Below are 19,190 nucleotides of genomic sequence, written 5' to 3'. Positions count from 1 at the left end.
GCAAATAGAAAGACATGGCCCACTCCACAGACTCAGATCCTAAAAACCTAGAGTCTCCCTCTGGGGACTTGTGTTTGACTAGGAAAGGAGCATACGAAGACTAGTTTTCCAAATCAGACACTTCAGACAGTAGGATTCGCTCCCATTATGACTCAAATTTTGTGTGAACACATTTTTAAGAGATTCAATGTTATGATTTCCAAAATCATAATAGCAATCAAATTTCACATAGAACGAAATTTCAGCTGTGTTTTTCAAAAGGGTCCGGTAATTTCCTTCCTTGGGTTCCCAATCGACAATACTTCAAAAGCCCTCACTCTAGCACAGATGTCATTTTAGAGTTTTAAGGGAAAAGGGCAGATTCTTCTTCTGTAAGTACATTTCTATTATATCTCAGCTCCCCTTAGCTGGATACTGCCTCAGTATGCCAAGAGAAGTATAAAAATAGGTGTTCAGGATGGACTGCCATTGTAAAAATCACTCCGCTGGTGTTGCTTGTTTACTTCTTCTAAAATTTAGACCTTCAGTCTCATTCAAGGGGACATAAATCCCCCAGCTTTATGACCAGTTACATAAGTTAGTCCTAATACTTGGAAGAACCTGTCCTTCACAGTCTTGTACTAGCTCTCATAAATGTCAGTACCTCCAAAAGGAAAAGTTTATTCTTTTTGGAATGTTATTAGAAGCTAGGGATTAACTGGTTTAATATTGTAAGCTAAAATTCTAAATACTTTCAAATTAAGAGACATGCTGTACATTTTCAATGAACTAATGTGCAATTTGCAACGAGTGAAATATATCACATGAAAATGCTTTTACAGTGATCTAAACCCAATTAACCTCAAAGAATGCTATATGAATATAGACTGTGAATGATTTTAATTATAGCTGGAAATGGTATGCAATTATTGAGCAAGTTTGGCAGAGACGTTTTATGTTACCTACTGTTACTACGTGCTGTCAGCTTTTTAATGTGGATGCAGAAAAGATGAATATCAAATCAGAATGTTAATTTGAAGTCATGGATTGAATGCTTGTTGACCACTTGAAATAATAATTTAGGCAGTCTTTCCAAAATAATATTTCTTTTTAAAAAAGAAAATAAACTGTAGCTATTTTACCATAGGTATAGGCTTGAAACAAAATTAAATGAAAACATATTAGTAAAGGGGTAGATATCAAGAAGTACCAATTGCTGTTTCTAATTATGAAAATTTCTGCTATTAATCTCATGAGTCTACTTAAAAGTCTTCAGTCAGACACAGCTCTCTTACAGCCTGGCAGTACAGTTTCAAAAAGAGTATCATCGGAGGTATTTGTGTAGTAACTGGATAAAGTGCAAAATTGTTGCAGCCATCCCTCAATAGGTAAGGTTAGAGAAAAAACATTGCAGTGCAAAGGCTTGCACACTTGCAAAGACATTTATGGTATCTTTGTTCCATTTGGAGGTTTAAACAGATGATAGTATAAATAATCTTCATTAAAATATAGTAGATAAAGCTGTAGCTATAATAAGTCAGAATCTAATGATGAAACTTAACACTTAGTGTTTTTTTTTTTTAAGAAGAAATGTATTAATCACTTCTCTGTATTCATTTTGTGTTTAACCCAATCACTTGAAGAAATATAATAGTATTCCCATTTTACAGACAAAGAGTAAGACTGAGAGAAATTAAAGGACTCGAATAAAGAACTTTGCTTAGGGATTCACTAGAAAGTGGTATTCTTCCTATCAGCAAGGTACAAGCATAGCACATATTTTGTCCTTCATGTTATACAAAGCCCCTCTAGGACTGCACAAGGTAATGCTGCATTTGACACAGAAACAGAATAATTTAAGTTGTCAGGGACCTCTGGAGATTATCTGGTCCAACCTCCCTCTCAAATCAGGGCCAGCTTTGAAGTTAGAGCCAACTTCAAAGTCAGACCAGGTTGCTCAAGGTCAGATCCAGCTGGTTTTTAAACATCTTCAAGGATAGATTCCATAACCTCTGTGGGCAACCTGTTCCAGTATTTTACCACCCTTATATGAAACAATGTTTCCTAATATCATATTCTATAGTTACTTACACATTCTTACAAAAGAAAAATCACAAGAGACTGTTCAGAAAAAAAAAAAAAAAAAAAAGAAAACCTTTAATCTAACTGAGTTTGGTTAGGTTGTTTTTGCTCAAATCTAAGTGACATGGAGTATAAAAGACACACGAAATTAGTAATTGGACAGAGGCTACTACTAATTTGCACTATGCTACCACTTGGAGGCTAACTGTCCTTGAAAGCCTTTTGAGAATTCCTTTTTCTAGGAATTGTGTAGGGTCCATGTTCCCATTATTAGTGTATTCCTGAGACTTTAAAAGTTAATCAGATCCAGGAAAAGGCATTTAGAAGAACTGAATTTTAAAATATATTCATAAAAATGGGTTTGTTCCTTACCCAGCCAGTTTTTAACCTAGGAAGTTAAATAAGAATGGTGTCCTAATGATCATGGATAAATAGTTGTCTGCAGGGCAAAAAGGTTGATCAGTGTAAAATCATTAGCAGAAAAGAAGGCACAATGGAAGAGGATGTTAAGAACTTCTGTTAAAAAGTGCCAGGCATGATCAGTAGGCAAACCTTTTGAGTAGCAGACCTTGAACAGGTTTGTATCTGAGGAAAAGACTTGAGCCTGAGGGCTGAACAGAGAAGACCGCAGGACGAACCTAGGATCCCTAAAAGGACTGATCACAAACCAAAGAGTTCCCTGAATGATGAAAAGGAAGGAAGTTGCTGGAAGCGCTCTGTTTCCCCTCCTCCCCCTCTGATTTATCTCCTATGCTTTGCCTATGAGTAAAAAACTAATTGGTTAAAAAAATTACATACAAATTTTACATTTCACTTGGTTCACCTATCTCTAAAGAATAAATCATTCCTCAGGGTGGAATTTTGCAAGGAGTGTACTTCTGTTACTTAGATTATACATACATGGGGTCTAGGATGTCTGGAGAGTTGGTTATCCCTTAGAGAGCCTTTATATGAGAAATAAAGCTGAAAGGCTGTAAAGTCTGTTCATTCCTTAAAGGATATAAGACATCAATAGAGCTGACAGATCTAAACACAATTTTGCTGAATCTTCACCAAGAAAGGCTCATTGTGTTTGCATCTTGAGATGCAATTTAGAGTAAGAATTATTAAACAAAACAAAACAAAACAAAACAACCTTCTGGCATGAAATACTTTCCTAACTGCCAAACTAGTAGTTGGAAGAGTAATCATCATACCATAAGTGATATCCTCCTATATTAAATATGAATCAGCTAATTAGAATTATAATCATATAATTTTAAAAAAGCAACCATCAAGCCCCTTTGTGTAATAAGTAAAAAACTAAGGAAAAGGCACAGAAGGCTTTCTGATAAACCCACGAGTGGAGTACCTGCTGACTTGCCTGAACTGGGGCTCAGTCTCTGCAGTACTTTGGCAACAGAAAAGAGACTGTAATCCTGTGCTGCCTCTTCTGTACTGAATCTCCTAAGTTTTGCGATGCCCACTCTACTTTCTTTAGACTGCTATGTAGTAATAGGATATCAAATTAAGTGAGCTAGCACGGTTTTTGGTTTGGGGTTTGTTTTGCCTTCTCTCTTTTCAATAGCTTCTCGAGTAATTCATAAAATTTTCTCTCCACAGACTAACTTTTTCCATCCCTGAAGCAGTTAAAGCTGCTTGCATCATTCTATACATATATTCTTTAGAGTCTGAGGTTTAGAACCTTAATTTGAGTTTGACAGGTCAGCTTAAATTTTACTTTGAAGCCAGAAAGAAATTCGAACTGTATGAGCATTATTATAAAATAACCTTGAAGAGACAACCTAATTAGTATTTAAGTAATCCTGAATTACAATGAAATTCCTATGGAAATGTGGACACCCACCTGCATATCAAATAAAGTCACCAAGATCATTGCTGTACAGTAAATATCATTTCAGTTCATAACAACTGGATTTCTTAAAGAATATATTATCAAAAGGTAATACATAACTTCAGTGTTTTAACCACATAAGAGTGCATATGTGATGCACTCTTATAGGAAAGGCTTATAGGAAAGATTGGGGAATAGGTGAGTAGTATGAGCTGAATTCACACAGGATGACTTTGGAAAAGTCATTTTCACCTGTTGGTGCTTCAGTCAGCCCAGCTGGAATATTGCATAAAGAGCAAAATCCCATTGATAAGCAGATGCAGCTTTTAAGCTGAGCTTTTCTCGCCATAAAGTGACATGCATGAATTTCTAATGGGGATAATTTCACACTAAAGGCAGAGAGGGCCTTTTGTTTTGCTGTCCCTCTCTTCGGCTTTTTGCTGTTGTTTTTGTTATTGTTTTAAATACATAGTTTGGTTAAAAATAGGAGAAGAATCTATTTAATGACATCAAAGGAGAGCTGTTATTCAATATTCTGTTTCTGTGCCCTTTTTTACCTCCATAGTAAAGTACTTTGCTAACTATGGAAAAGTAAAATTCTCTCAGTGTCAGTCTGAGTCTGGAAAGCATCTGACATTAGCATAAACATGATGATTCACACTACAGCTGAAGCCTTGCTGCCCAAGGGACTCTTGCTGTTTTTTCTTTATTCCTAAGACACCTCAGCAATTAGAGTGCGATGGACTCTGAAGTAAAAGTTTGAATAAGTAAAGAAAAAACTATAAACAAACAAAAAAAAACTGAAAAGCTGGTGGAGGCACAAATTCCAACCCATTCTTTGCTGAGAGGCTCTGTCTAAGCTGAGGGATGTGGCTTTCTTTCACTCAATCTGTGCATGTTTCACTCCTCCGCCCAGACATGACAGTGACCATACAGTGAAGTGAACCCTAATCTATCTGATTGAAGCTGGAAGACATACAGAAAAATCAAAATATATATATATTTTAACATGTTGGTCAGACTTGTGCTATTATAAGAAATCTCCCCCCTCCACCCCGAAACATTAAAGGTAATAGGCAGCTGCAACAGCAGAGAGAAGTAAACAATATGCTGGAGATAGATAGAGAACAGGAAATGCAGAACTACTGGAGAGAACTTTCTCGTCTTTGTCTAGACTGGTGGAAAGTGATTCAGAAAGACATTTGAAACAAAAGCAAAGAGTCTTTAGCAGAGCTGTACCAGGACAGAATGGATTTTGGGAAGGGTGGGAAGTGTCAACAATGTTCTGGGGACAGCAAGAAGAGAAAGTGAAAAAGGTAATGGGCATAATGGCCTTCCTGTCAGTCCAGGAAATAATCTTTTAGTTTGTGAAGAACTGAATTTGATCAAAAGAACGTGTATTATTCTAATAGGTTATTATGGAAAGAAAATAAGACAGACAAATGAATAGGTGTGGGGGAGTTTCTGACAACTGGCATAAAAAAATCCCCAAAAATCTCTCTCCAGTTTTTATGTTAAAATGATAATGAATGCATAAATAGGTCATCAAAAAATAAAGTAAATGAAAAAAATAATATCAGAGTAGTAGGAAAGCAGTGACTGTCAGGCAGGAAAAAAGGCATACTGAGTTCAAATCTACCAGACTAATTTAACTGTGGTAAGATACATTATTAATATGAATTTTGAATAAGGACTGAAACGTCATGTGTTACTTTGATAACAAGTAACAACAACAAAAATCCAAGTCATTTTAAATAATACATTTCCAAAACGTAGGGATCAAAATACCTGGTATCTGCCATTACCTACAATTACTGTGATTATTTTTCACATTTCCAATTCCATACCTTTGGACTGAGATGTAAAACAATTTCATTCCTAATGATAATTTTGCAATTATCTTATAGGAGTTGCCAGCAGCTACTCTCTGCTGCTGTGGTGTAGCAAAAACTAGAGTTACTGAGTTACCTGCAATTCACGTGAATTGTTTAGTATCTACAGCAACTTTGTGACCTGCCCCAATTATTCACTTAAGGAACTGATAATAATGATGGTGTTGGTGTTGGTGTTGGTGTTGGTGTTGGTGTTGGTGTAGATGTAGATGTAGATGTAGATGTAGATGTAGATGTAGATGTAGATGTAGATGTAGATGTAGATGTAGATGTAGATGTAGATGTAGATGTAGATGTAGATGTAGATGTAAAACAGCCTTGATGGGTTTATCTCATATTGAGGCCCAATGTTGCTTTCAATTACAATGGTCTAAATTAGGAAAACTCTGTTGTTGTCGATGTAAAATGGCAGTTACATTGCAGAATTAGGCTTTCTGTCTAGAGCTTTCTGAATTTGCTAGAACTTCTTTTAGATGTGCTACAGGGCACAGTGCAAAGTGTCGTAGCAAAACACTTAATCAAATGCTTAACTTTAAGCATATGTGTAATCCATCCCCATTCAGCAAAGCAGTGAGTGTGTGATTAATGTTAAATAAATGGAAGAAAGTAAAACCATGTGCTTAAAATTTAAGTCAGGGGTGCTTAAATGCTTTCTTGAGAATAGAACATATAACTCATTTCCTTAAAAGAAGTATATTCCAGATTCTTGGCTCAGTTGTGGTTGTTATATTTTGAACAATGTTGCACATTGACCTCTTAGAACATGACTTGAGTAGGAAGTGTTATTTCTCAGCAAAATAAAAAAATGTCTTATTTTGATACAGTTATGTGGCAGATAAACTCATGGATAGATATTATTTGTTGCTCTTAGTCTAACATTGTGAGAGACTCCTAATGTATTAAATTTGGCCTTACAGAATGACACTCCAGGAAAACTGTTTTTCTCATAATATTGAAAACACTGTACTTGAAATTAACTGATTAAAGAGAGATGGGACTTTCCTGGGCCCTCAAAGCATTCCTGACACAGCCACTGGTAACCATATTGTTTCTATAATAAAAACCATAAATCAATCCATATGATTAATTACTATTCTCAGGTTTTGTAATGTGAAGTACTAGGTTATCAAATCCAAACTTAAGTATTAAATGTCACTTGGGTATCTACCGCCAAGGACACTTTTGGCCTTTGAATGTCCACTGCCACATAGGGAGGAGATAGTTCATAATTTGATAAAAACTTGTTCTAATCTAAGCTTAAGTTATTCTGTAAATTAAATGGCCATTTGGAAAAGATTATATAATGGCTACTTTTTCTTTATTCTATATGCTAAATCTTATTCAGTAGAAATGTTCACATTCTGTCCCAACTCGTCTAACTTTTTCCTAATTTAGCACATACTGGGATGAGAAAGGAGGTAGGGAAAAATGGAAAGGATGTATCTACAAAGGTCAAAACCCAGTTCTGTATATTATAATCAAACTAGTCCTGAGGTTTTAGGGTAAATGGAACTCTTTTTGCCTATCCAAGGAATGAGAGAGCAGGATGCTTCGATAGGTTGTATGAGAGGAGTTGCTCATAAACATCCTCAAAACAATGTCATATTTCTTCTTGAAGCTCTCCTTTGCTTACAAATACACCACTACTAGTAGGCTGTTGCTGCTATGTGGACACCCATAGCTTATCAGTATTTCCTTGCGCTTTATCACATATCTAGCTTTGTCTGTCTAATATATTTTACTATGTGCTTAGTTTATAAGTGTTTTAGAAAACAGACTCCTTTTTTGTTCTTAATTTTGTAATCATAGCAGAATTTTGGTCTTAGGAGGGAACTTACAAGCACTATCATAAGATAAACACCAGCCCCCGCAATCTGAAGATATTTTGAAACATGCATGTGCTTGTCTTATAACTACTTTATGCAGTAGTTCCAAAGACAGGCCACTCAGAATTTGGGCACTTGCAACGTAGAGTGATATTAGTTCCACACAATTATCCTTTCATCTGAAATGTACAATACTACTTCAGAACCTCCATTGTGTTTTGAGACTCCAGCCTCTTTTGTGCTGAAGCTTAATTGCACTCCAAGAACCATGATTGCTCTCACATTTTATTATTATGCAAAATAAAAGAGACAAAGTAAAGCTAGTATTTCAAAAGAAACAAATGAATAACAGAAGATCGTGGAGTTTTCCTATTTTTTTGCTTTCACTACATGGATCATACATTCTTAGAATGTATGTTGTTACTGTAAATTCTATTTAAAGACTCATTTATTTATTTATTCTTCAGTTCATAACAGTCCAAAACCACCTTGGATGTGCTGTAAAAGTAATACTGAATGTGTTCTATGTATGTATGTATGTTGCATGTATACAGGTGCATACATGTGCCCAAATTGCAGTCACTTAAATCAATAATTCCAAGGATTCCCATTTAAAATCTGAGCCATTTGAATCATACGGCTTATTTTCTTAGCATAAGAAATAGGAGTTCATTGAAACATTTTTTACTCCATCCTTCCTTATTCAACTGTGCTACAAGGAACTGCAGAATTCTGGAACATATTATAATTTAGAACATTACAGCTATACCGTCTGCAGCATTAAACTTTCATTCTCACTGGACAGAAAATTCTTTTTCCAGAGATTACAAACTAAGAGAGAAGTAACGGTTTTATTTTTATCCTAGAAAACAAGATATATGTATTTGCTTGAAGAATGGAAATCTTCACAGTCTGTCATTCCTTAACATGTTGAATGACACCATTGTAGTTATACTTAAAAAAATATTATTCTTTACACAGTGGAACAATATTAGATTGAAACACTGTCTATTCAGAATTTCCCTTTATTTTAGGGGTGGGAAGGATTCATTGCCAAAATCCTAGATAATAGTCCGGAGGACATGCTTCAGGGAACACAGTGAGTTAGTAGACACGTATGCAATTCTCTGGTCACTGGCGTATAACTAAGTAGTCCAGAACTATAGCTTGTTTCAGTTTTGTCTTACAAACAAATGGTAGGCCAGGAATTGTAGCATATCCGGTATCTTTTGGAATTTTCGAAGAAACACTTTTCCCATGTTTTAAGTAACAATGGCAGATAAAGACTGTCAACTTAATGTCACGGTGGATTGGAGGTGTCTATTGTTCTGCTTTCAGTCAGGCCTGGCTAGTCCAGCTGTGGAGCTGCTTAATCTCTGTATGATACAGCTTTGTTTTTCTCCATGATATAAACATAGTGTCATGTACGGACCTTGGCATCTGCCAACTACAGGAGCATTTCAGAGGCACTATTATGTTTAATTCAGGCAAAAGCTAAAGTGTGAAGGGAGAAAATTTTGTAGCCTCATACTTTCTGTAAAATTTTGCTTATTTGAAAAAACTAAGTGCTAAGAACATTGTTTATGCATTACAGATGAGCATAAAGCATGAAATAGCCGAGAAAAAATATTAATATGTTAATTTATTTTATTTCCAAAATTTTAAAACTATATTAAAGTGTGATCAATCAAACTAAAATTCCTGAACTAAAAAGGACTTGATTCTTAGATCACCGGAATGCCATGAGAATTACCTATCAAGCGAAAGAGAAGCTCCCTCAAAAACAGAGAAGAAAATAAAACTGTGGTAAATCCTATCCGCGTTTCACAAATGTTCCAGTGAGTGCTGACTGCACTTTAAACAAGTGAACACAAAATAATGCTAAAATATTCAGATGTGATGACTAACGAATCCATGCAAGGTTACTCTTCAGTTATATTATGAAAAGTTATATGGCAGTTTCATTTTTACATTGACCCACAGGCTAGAACTGTGAACCAGTTAAAAAGAAAAGTACTTTTAAAATAAATTATTCTTGTGAAAGCCCTATAACTGAAATGGCCAAGATTTGCACAACTCTAATTGCAATCATTGCACTGCAGGTTGCTGATTATTTTAGACCTGATTTGTATGAAACATACAGAAAATATGAATATATTGAGAACTGTGGTTGATATAATAAATTGATAGATATAATAAAAGATTGCATCTGCTTCCATGAAGGAAGTAGTATCCAACTACCTTCTGAAATAACTCAAGGTATTGCAAAAATATGGAAAATAAGATGAGGAAAGGAAAGTTCTTGTAAACTAACAAATATTTATACTATCTTATTCCAAACATTAAAATAGAAATGGACCTTTTGTTTTCTTAACAGTCTCCCTAGGCATCCGTGGATGAGAGCACACACCCTTACAATTGTATGACTGTTTCAGAAAGATCTGAGAGAGAAGTGAGAGCTTGAGATACAATTCTTTCCTAGGTCTTTTTTCTAGTCCTTCAGGCCCAACTAATCTTTTTTTAGTTCCAAAACCCCAAAATGTCGTGCCCTCTTTCTGGGTTTTAAAATCCCTTTCCTTTCATTCTTTCATTCATTATTGGAGTTGTGTAGAATCTGAGAGGGCTGAGTTTGGTACTGCCTTGTGTAGGCACGCTGCCTGAGATCCCAAATAAGTTTAGCCGCATTAGCACAATGATCTCCCCGGGCCAACTGAACCTTTCAGCAGGTTTGACCAGCTGACATCAAGGGTTCTCTGATAGGACTGTAAAGCTGCAGTTCTCTGTAGCTGCTTGTAGTTAATGCAACTCTGCAGAAGTCTAGAAAGGATTCCTTTTGTTTCAGGTACATTCTTTGGCTCAAGAATATTTTAATTTGTTAGTCTATACTGGATCAGATAGGCTGCATCTATACTGTATCTTAGACATGGGCCAGAGGAAGATGTCTAAGACTGAACATGATCCTTGGCCCACCTTTTGTCATCTGTGTTTTAGGGTGAAGAGGCCACTCAGTTGCAAAGGCAAGTCAAACTCTAGTTGTTTACAAGGTCTATCTGCCTTTTCTGTACATAATGAAGGAAGTCTCTCAAAAGATTTGCAGTCAACTTGTCTGTCTGATGTTGGTCAGTTTGCATGAGCAGCTGGAATAGCAGCAGGTGAAATAAGTGGGCCAGGCTGTATTCTGTGTGTGTGTGCCCAGGTTTTCAGTTCCTGACACTGCGGGAGCTACCTCTTACATTACACCAGCGATTTTGCCCAGAGCTTATGCAAGATGAATTTGAACTTCACTGCGTGTCTGGGCTTTAAAAAATCAGTATGAAAATACCCACAGGCTTCTCCTCATCCTTGACCTTACCCAACTGGCCAGTTCATAGCTCAACTGCTTTCTTTAGAGAACAGAGGGCCTCTCCATACAGACAGTTCTTTTTTAACAAGGGAAAAGATAATTTATATATAATTCTTTTTCCCAGGGTGGACTGGAAGAGAAAAAGCTTCCCATTTCAGCCCTTAAAGAGGTAATAGCATAGATTTTCCATCAGTTACTATGTATTCCCTGGAACTGCTCTGCCAACACTTAACATCTGCTCATCCAGTTTTTGCAAAATGCCAGAACTTTCTCTGTTCTAGTATGCCAGAAATGTTTCTGCTGATAAAAGAGGAAATTTTCAGTGGGAACCAATAGGACTGATAATCTTCCAATATGAGTTCCAGAATACACTGCTTTCATCCCTGCAGAGTTGACATAATGACTTTCCCAACCCCTTTATAAAGTACAGATTCCTCAAATTTTATATTAGTTCTTATCTTCTGGAAATGCGTCAGTGGACAATATATTTAGAGGTAGACTCTAACAATATACAGACAATGCACTATGTTTCTCAAATGCAGTGTGAATTTAGTACTTCACACAGGAGTAGTTTCCCTAAAGGAAGGTAAGCTGTGGTCCTCCTCCTCTACATGGATCCCAAGACCAAGTCAAACAAAGTCTATCAGACCTCAGCTGAGCTTAGCTGACACGTGGAAATCCCAAATGGCTTTTAGAGGATAGTATATATAGACATACTCAGCCATGGCCTCTTCCCAGGCCCTAGCAAGAATCCTGAGTCATTACGACTACAGGTAATTTCACTGCTTGCTAGCCCTTCAATATCCCCTCACTCAAAAATGATTTGTGATTTCTGAAGAACGAGCTACTTTTATTTATTCTGGTTGAGACAACAACAAAAAAGAAAACTTAAAGAATAGCATGAACCTTTTAATAGCATTGAAACTAGCAGTTACGTCCCCTGGATTGATTCAATTGGGTCGTTAAATTTCTTTTGTTAGGTTTAATAGAGAATGATTGAAAAACCAATGTATACATGCTTGAGATCATGGAAATGATGGTACATCAAAATGTCAGAGGGGCTGAAGGGGTAGTGATAGAGTGTAGAAGAAAAGTTTCCCTTTGACTGCTGTACTTGGAAAGTGAAAGGCTGAAAGTTTCTCACTAAACAGTCTTTTACTTTTTGAAGCATTTGACATTCCTTGTGACTCAATACACTTTTTTTTTTTTTTAAAGAAAACATTCTCTAGAGAAATCACAGAAATGATTCTTCTACACCAACATGAAAATGACAATATCTTAGTAACTGTTCTAACTACATGTGCAATTACATATGGTAGTCAGCTAATAAATTCGGTGATAACAGAAAGAATTGGTGGAGTTTATATTTAGCGTTCTCTCACATAGGGGTTGCTCTCAGTGGCAGATATTTCTACAATTTTAAGGTAAGCAAACATATTTTGTACTGTGGCTTTACAAAAAGAGGTATGTGAATATCAAAGCTCTAACCGTTACAGAGATAACTAACTTGAAACCTACAGAATGAGTTTGAAATTTTCTTTAAGACTACTCTGGGGAAACTGAAAACCAAACTAATAATAAATCACATCATTAACTAATTATGTTTCACTCATATGCAGAGCATTTTAGATTTTTTTTCTTTTGATTCTGGCATGTTCTTGTTTTGCAATGTATTTCAAGAAGGTACTTTAAAATATTAGCAAAACGTTTCCAGCAATTATGTTTCTAATTTGTCAGAGCTTGGACTGTATTTGAACCTTTTAAGATCTCTCTTCTGACACCATGACAGTTTTTGCTTCAGGAAGCTAGCTGCCGTGGTTATAACCCATACTATGAAGGAGCTTCAGGTGTGCTCTTAAGGTAGTTTTCATTTCTTTTAATATGTCCAAAATGAAGAAAAAGTCAGATGAATGTCTGCCTATTGAAAAGTCTTTCCCAGAGATTCATAAGCTGAGACTCCACAGTTAACAGTAAATACCCTATTTAAAAAGAAAACACTGTATACCTACAAACATGTGCAAACATGAAAGTATTTCTGAAGAGACTTACAGCGTTTGAAAACCCAGCAGCCTTGTGTTGATTCATACATTGGCAACCATCTCCTCCAGCCCGTTGTCCAAACTAGAGTTTGAAATATTTCAAATATTGAATTTCAAATATTGAGATTTTATTTGTTGAAATAATAATTCCCCCCTTCATCACCATACCACACATATATCTATAATTATGAAACACATTTCTGCCTATTATTATAACAGTTAGCAATTATTAAATTATCATCTTGTTGTACTTCTTATGGCTTGCATTATGATAGCATTTAGGAGTTTCAGTCCTGACCTCAGACTCCACTATGATGTGAGGTAATGGAAAAAAAAATCAGTTTTGCTTTCAAGAGATAACAGGTTGATAACAGACAGAAGGGGCAAAGAAGATTTGATTTTCATCACTATTATAGGTTATAGTTCCTGCAAGGCAGCAACTTAGTTTTAGTCAAAGACGGCGATAGCCAGGTGACTTTTCTTCCCGAAGTATGATATTTACTGGAAAATAGAATTTCTGCGTTGACTTGAGTAAGTAGCTTCTGTCAAATTAAAAAAGGGGTGAGGATTGAAAGCAACAGAAGGGCTCAGTTTTACTTCTATAAAGTAAGCCTTTTAAAAGTTGTTTGGTAACAGTATTTCTTTGTTTAAAATTTGAAGTCAACTAAGCAAATCGAGAAAGAACCCAAACTAAAAAGCAAACATTTTGTTTTAGGTTGAATAGAATAATTCCAGTTTAAAGGTTTTTTTTAGCTTTTTCAACCTTTTTGTTGGAAACTCCCTAAAAGTTTATTTCATATCAACCTTTCTTTATTTCTCTACAATTGCAATGTTTGGCTCCCAAGCCAAAACTCCATCCTTCACTTAGTTCTACTGGTGATCAAAAATAGTTTTAAGGAAGGATTACCATGTGAAATGGAAATGGTACCTTTATGGATGTTTACACAATCTCCACCAGCTATGAGCAGCAACATGGCAAAACTGTGCAGATGTTTTTTTTGAATTAGCAATTTTTTTTTTTTTTAATGAAGGCTTATGTTACTGGCCAATAAGAGGAAAAAGATTGAAGCTTAATAGCCAGTCATTAAGTGATAATTTGTACCTTAGGGACTGGCACAGTGCTGAGCCAGAGTGGAAGAGCAATGCAGTTACATGCCTAGAACTGCATTTCATGATGAACACAGACTTCACTAGTATATTGAAAAGAGAGGAGAGCCCCCTTGTTGCCCGTTGTAGATATGTGCCCAGAGTAGACTGACTGTGAGCTGTGAAAGGTTTTGAAAAGCAAGATGAATGGATTATGTCTGACATAACAGAGAAAGAAGAACCACTGGAAGCATTCAAAGAAAGAAGTGATTGGCCAAAATAACAGATGGTATTCTATTCCAGTGGTATTATGAACAGATATGAAAAGAATTTTTTAAAAAAAGTGTATTTTAGTAATGGAGATACAGGATGGATGAGGACATGGACGAGAGTTTGATTTTATCTACGGGGTGGATCCAGAGACCATATATAAGAAATGCTGCGCAGAAAGGCTGCAAATTTGAGTAGAGTCTGCACATGAGAATTGACAGCGAGACAGAATACGAAAATGGGTAGTATTTCAATTCAAGACAGAGAGACTTTAGGAAAAAGAGATGAGCGAAAATTAGATTTCAAACTGTGGGGCTGTGTTGGCTTTAAATCTGTAGACTCAGAACTCATTTATCTTTCTAAAATAGTTCTAGGATAATTTTCAAGGAGTTTGACATCTGACTTCGTTGATATCAGACTTTCCCAAACAGTTTGAATCTGTATTTGTAAGCTTTTTCAGTCTGCTTCAGAGGAGACAAAAAAATTCAGACAGCTTTCAGACTCAAAATAACTCATCTTATTCTGTCAATATCCACATAAGGCCCCATTCTAAATCTAACCTGGATTTACATCTGCATGTGAACATTTCTTCGTCCACTGGTAATTAAAATTCAGTCCTCTGAGAATGGTTCTCCCCCGTCAGTGAGCACAGTTAGAACACCCATCTATTATCTACGATTCTCTGATCATAGAGGATAAGAGTTACAATCTTTGACTGCAGAGACATGACTTTTACACTGAAGTTGTTGCAACTTGGACTGTTTTAGCTCTGGAGATTACTGATTCAGTCCCTGTTGTGACGACATATTCTCTGGTTCATGACAGATTTAGTATGAAGGTATGATTAACTTTCTCAACAGTGCTTTGATTTTTTTCACATCAGATCTGAATGTATGTGTAATTGCTCCTTATTTTAGACTGCTGATAGACTTATAGTAGACTGACCTTATCAGGTGCCTACCTGGAGCCATATATTTCCTACAAGCCTTCTTAGTGCGGCAATTTTATTTCCGGAAACATGACATTACCATGACCTGCTGCTTTAATGATCAGGGGTACCCATGCATCTGTACTATAGCTTGGAAATATTTTCTGTAGTGCCAATGTCATAATTAATCTCTTTGATAGTCACTATCTGATCTCTCTTAAATTGTCTCATAGAAAATATCTACCCCACTGCAAGCTTCTCTTTTAAAGGCATGTAACTGACAAATTCATAACACATGATCCTGCTCTTTTTATGTCCTTGGCAATTTTACCATTGATTTCAATAAGAATAAGATCAGAACTTGAGGACTTGTGTCTTGTTCCTGGACATTTTGGTATAAATCAAAAATTGGTAGTAATTTCAGTGAGATACCAGTTGTAACTTGCTGTAAATAAAGCAGTTCAGACTACTTTAAAAATGCAATAAAATGCCATCTAAATAAAGAGAATGAATAATGAAACCTTTCAAGACTAGGCATGATCAAAGGGCAAAATTGCATTCGGTCCCTGTTAACCTCAGTGAATCTCTGCTATTTGGAAGCTATAGTAGAGCTAAATTTGACCATTTCAATGTATATCATGAATAAAAACTTCACAAAACATTAACTGAATTGTTTAAATAGATTTTCCGTCTCTCTTTCAAGTATCAGAAAAATCTTCTTAATTTGGTGATTTTCTCACTAAGAAATGTCTCAAAACATTATTAAAAGTTCCTTTGGGCTGCTGTCCAAAAAAGCCTTTAAAAACACGTTCTATTTATTCTTCTTTAGTAATCAATCAGACCTGTGAGTTGTCATCATGTCTAAACATTTGCAACTTATCTCACATTTTACACTCAGCAGTAAGTCTTCACAAAAGACTCAAGAGCTCAAATCTTGGACAAGCATAATTGAATGCTACAGTCCTGATTTGATTACAGTTGGTGGCAAAAAGAGGAGAACAAAAAAAAAGGTTAGCTTTTAGTGTGCACTGAGTTAAGCAGGAGTTCAAATTCAAATAATTGAATGCTAATATGGTTCATTTACCAGGGGTTATAATGGCACCAGGTTTCTTAAAAATCTTTTTAAAGGTAGGTTTTATTGAGCTTAAAAGTGAGAATGTCTAATGTGAATTTTGTTGGACCATGAGCTTCCTTTTGGGCAACAAGCTGCAAGTTGCCCAAAAAAGCAGAGTTCGTAGCTATCCACATCTACTTCACACTGCTCTATGCAGCCCTAAGGTGACAATTATTTTTGAATTCCGCAACAAATAGAGGTCTGATATGATAGCTAAAGCAGAATAGCTGTTTTTTTCCTCATTACAGCCTGAAGAAGACCTCATGGCTGATAACAATGTGTCACCTCTAATTCTATTTCCTATTGCTAGACTATATTTTCATCAAGCGTGTTTTTTACTTTGCATTCTACAATCTGACACAGCATTAGCTTTTTCCAGAAAAAAAAGTGAGTGACTTTATTGGGGGCTAAAATTATAGCATGGATTATGCTTCTGTTCTGTGCAACTGGTTAGTTAATTTTTGGCTGATATTGTTGGGGTGGTGGTGGTAATGGATTTACTTAAAAGTCAATGCATTTTCTAGGGGAAAAATTAATTTAGGGGATTCTTTGTAATACTTCTTGAAATTCAGTTGACAGAGCTAGCTAAAGAAACTAAATGTTTAGAAAGAAACTAAATGTTTAGTTCTCTTTTGAAAGCTACAGTTGTGTATTGTGTTTTAGTAACATAATTTTCAAAGGTATATAGAAAAAAAAACTAGCTTGTAGTTTATTAGTAGCACATTCTTGTGTAGTAATGCTGCCTGTGAAAAGATGCCTGGCTACTGGAAAACTTTAAGAGCTGATTTATATCAAAAAAATGCAATTTGAGTATACTTCATAAAGGGGAATTATACCAATGGAAGTGAATATTTTATTTTAATCAAACATTCTCCAAATTGAATTGTCTGGACACAGTCAGACAGAGCTTCGATAGTCTTATAGCTGCTATGCAGAGCTCTTCTGTATGTGCATTGTTCACAAGGCAACTTAGACTTTTAATGGTCTGAGTTGCAGTCTAAAACAGACACTTGACCTGAAACTTCTACCTCCAGGTCAATCCTGAATGTCTGCCGGATCTAACCAAACATGTAATGCTTTACTTTTCTTGTGAAATTTCATTATGACATGGCTGCATACCTTGACATAGCCTGATTCCTTAAACAGGCACTAAAAGAGCATGAACTTTCATTCATTTTTATGAGTAGGAGCAAAGAGAACAGCAAAGCTCTTAAATAGCTAGCTTCTCCCTGATAGTTTTATTTTTAACATCGATAGTGTTCAGCATTGTATGAAGTATAATGGGAAGATAATCCTGGTGCTAAGTTCCTTAAAAGATAAAATAGGAAAGATAAGGAAGCTTAGGAAAAGAATTACTTCTTGAATTTTCATGTCAAGGTATTTGCAAACATTACAGAAGTGTGTCTCATCATGAAAAAGCTGTTGCAGAAACCTCTAAATTCATTACTGCTAGCACAAGCCATTTATAAATGAATAAATAATATGGCTGTATAGATTTTTGTAAAGGCTCTAAACGTATCAGGGACCACATCCTCAGTTAAAATAAATTGTCACAGCTCTGCAGGTTTGTGGCCCACTCACCAGAAACAGTTGTAAAATAAACAAATAGAAGAAAGAAAAGGTGATGTAAAGTGACATTCACTGACATAACTCAAAAAAAAAAGTCTAACTCAACACTGTTACTTTAGAAAATTTGCAGGGTCTAACTTATGACTTTCAGAAAAGGAGCTTTGGATTTCACTTTTCTTAGTAACGACTGACATTGAGTTAAATTTCTTGAATGCTCATGCAAGCTTGTTTTTAATCCACGCATAAACATAATCATCCAAAGCACCTAAAACAGGTCTATATCTGAGCCTGACAGTTTGCATGCTTATGCATAGCTAAATTGTGGCTGGGACTTTATGTGATCAGGAGACACAAGAAATGAGTACCTGTACTTTTTGTACACAAGAGTACAGGTGGAAATTTGAATCTTCCCAGTCTATTAATTAGTGCAGATAGCACAGATCAACAATAAAAATGACTACTTCTTCCTCAATTCCCAGATAAATATGAAACCAGAAGTCACCTGTGCCTCAGAGAAGTATCATCAGTGGGAGAAGAGGGTACTATAACACTCACACCACTTATTTTTTAGGGCTGTATGTGGAAGCATATATAGTCTAATACCTTAAACATAAAAACCAAACCAATCACAATTTACTGCAGGTAATGGATAAAGCAATTAATCGGTCCTAGTCATTTTCTATAAATCCACAGAATTAAGAAATGTATAAAATTGTATTAAACAACTATAAATAATGCATTCTGTTTAGGAAATATCAATCTCCTCATGGATGTGATGATTTAGAAAATAATCCAATGAATCTGATAATTATACGGCTAATTACAAGTGATTCACTTAGAAACTATTGACTCAGTTTACCTGTCAGTGAGGATTTCTATCTAGACACATTAGAAGCAGAAATTGGTGGAGACACAGACTACATACATACAGGGCTGACTTTGTTTACTGAATCACAGCTGATCAGGCTTACAGAGAACTATGCCTCCTCAGCTCATCCCAAGTGTATCAATACCCTTATTCAGCCATTGCAGAAGGGAGCTCTGGAAGCCTCAGTCTGGTCTTCAGCACTGCTTTGTTGGTAGGTGGTACTGCATCGAGTAGTTATTTCCGAAGACAGCTGAATCCTGGGCTGTATACCAGCCATTCATTGTATCTGAACGTAATTCGTGATAACGCTCTATAGTAAGTGGGCATTAATTACTGCTAAATTTCAATGGAATTCCTGTG

The sequence above is a fragment of the Struthio camelus genome, chromosome 8, assembly GCF_040807025.1.
Source record: "Struthio camelus isolate bStrCam1 chromosome 8, bStrCam1.hap1, whole genome shotgun sequence".
In the NCBI taxonomy this organism is placed as follows: domain Eukaryota; kingdom Metazoa; phylum Chordata; class Aves; order Struthioniformes; family Struthionidae; genus Struthio; species Struthio camelus.
The sequence above is the reverse complement of the archived record's forward strand: the minus strand, read 5'-3'. Positions refer to the sequence as shown.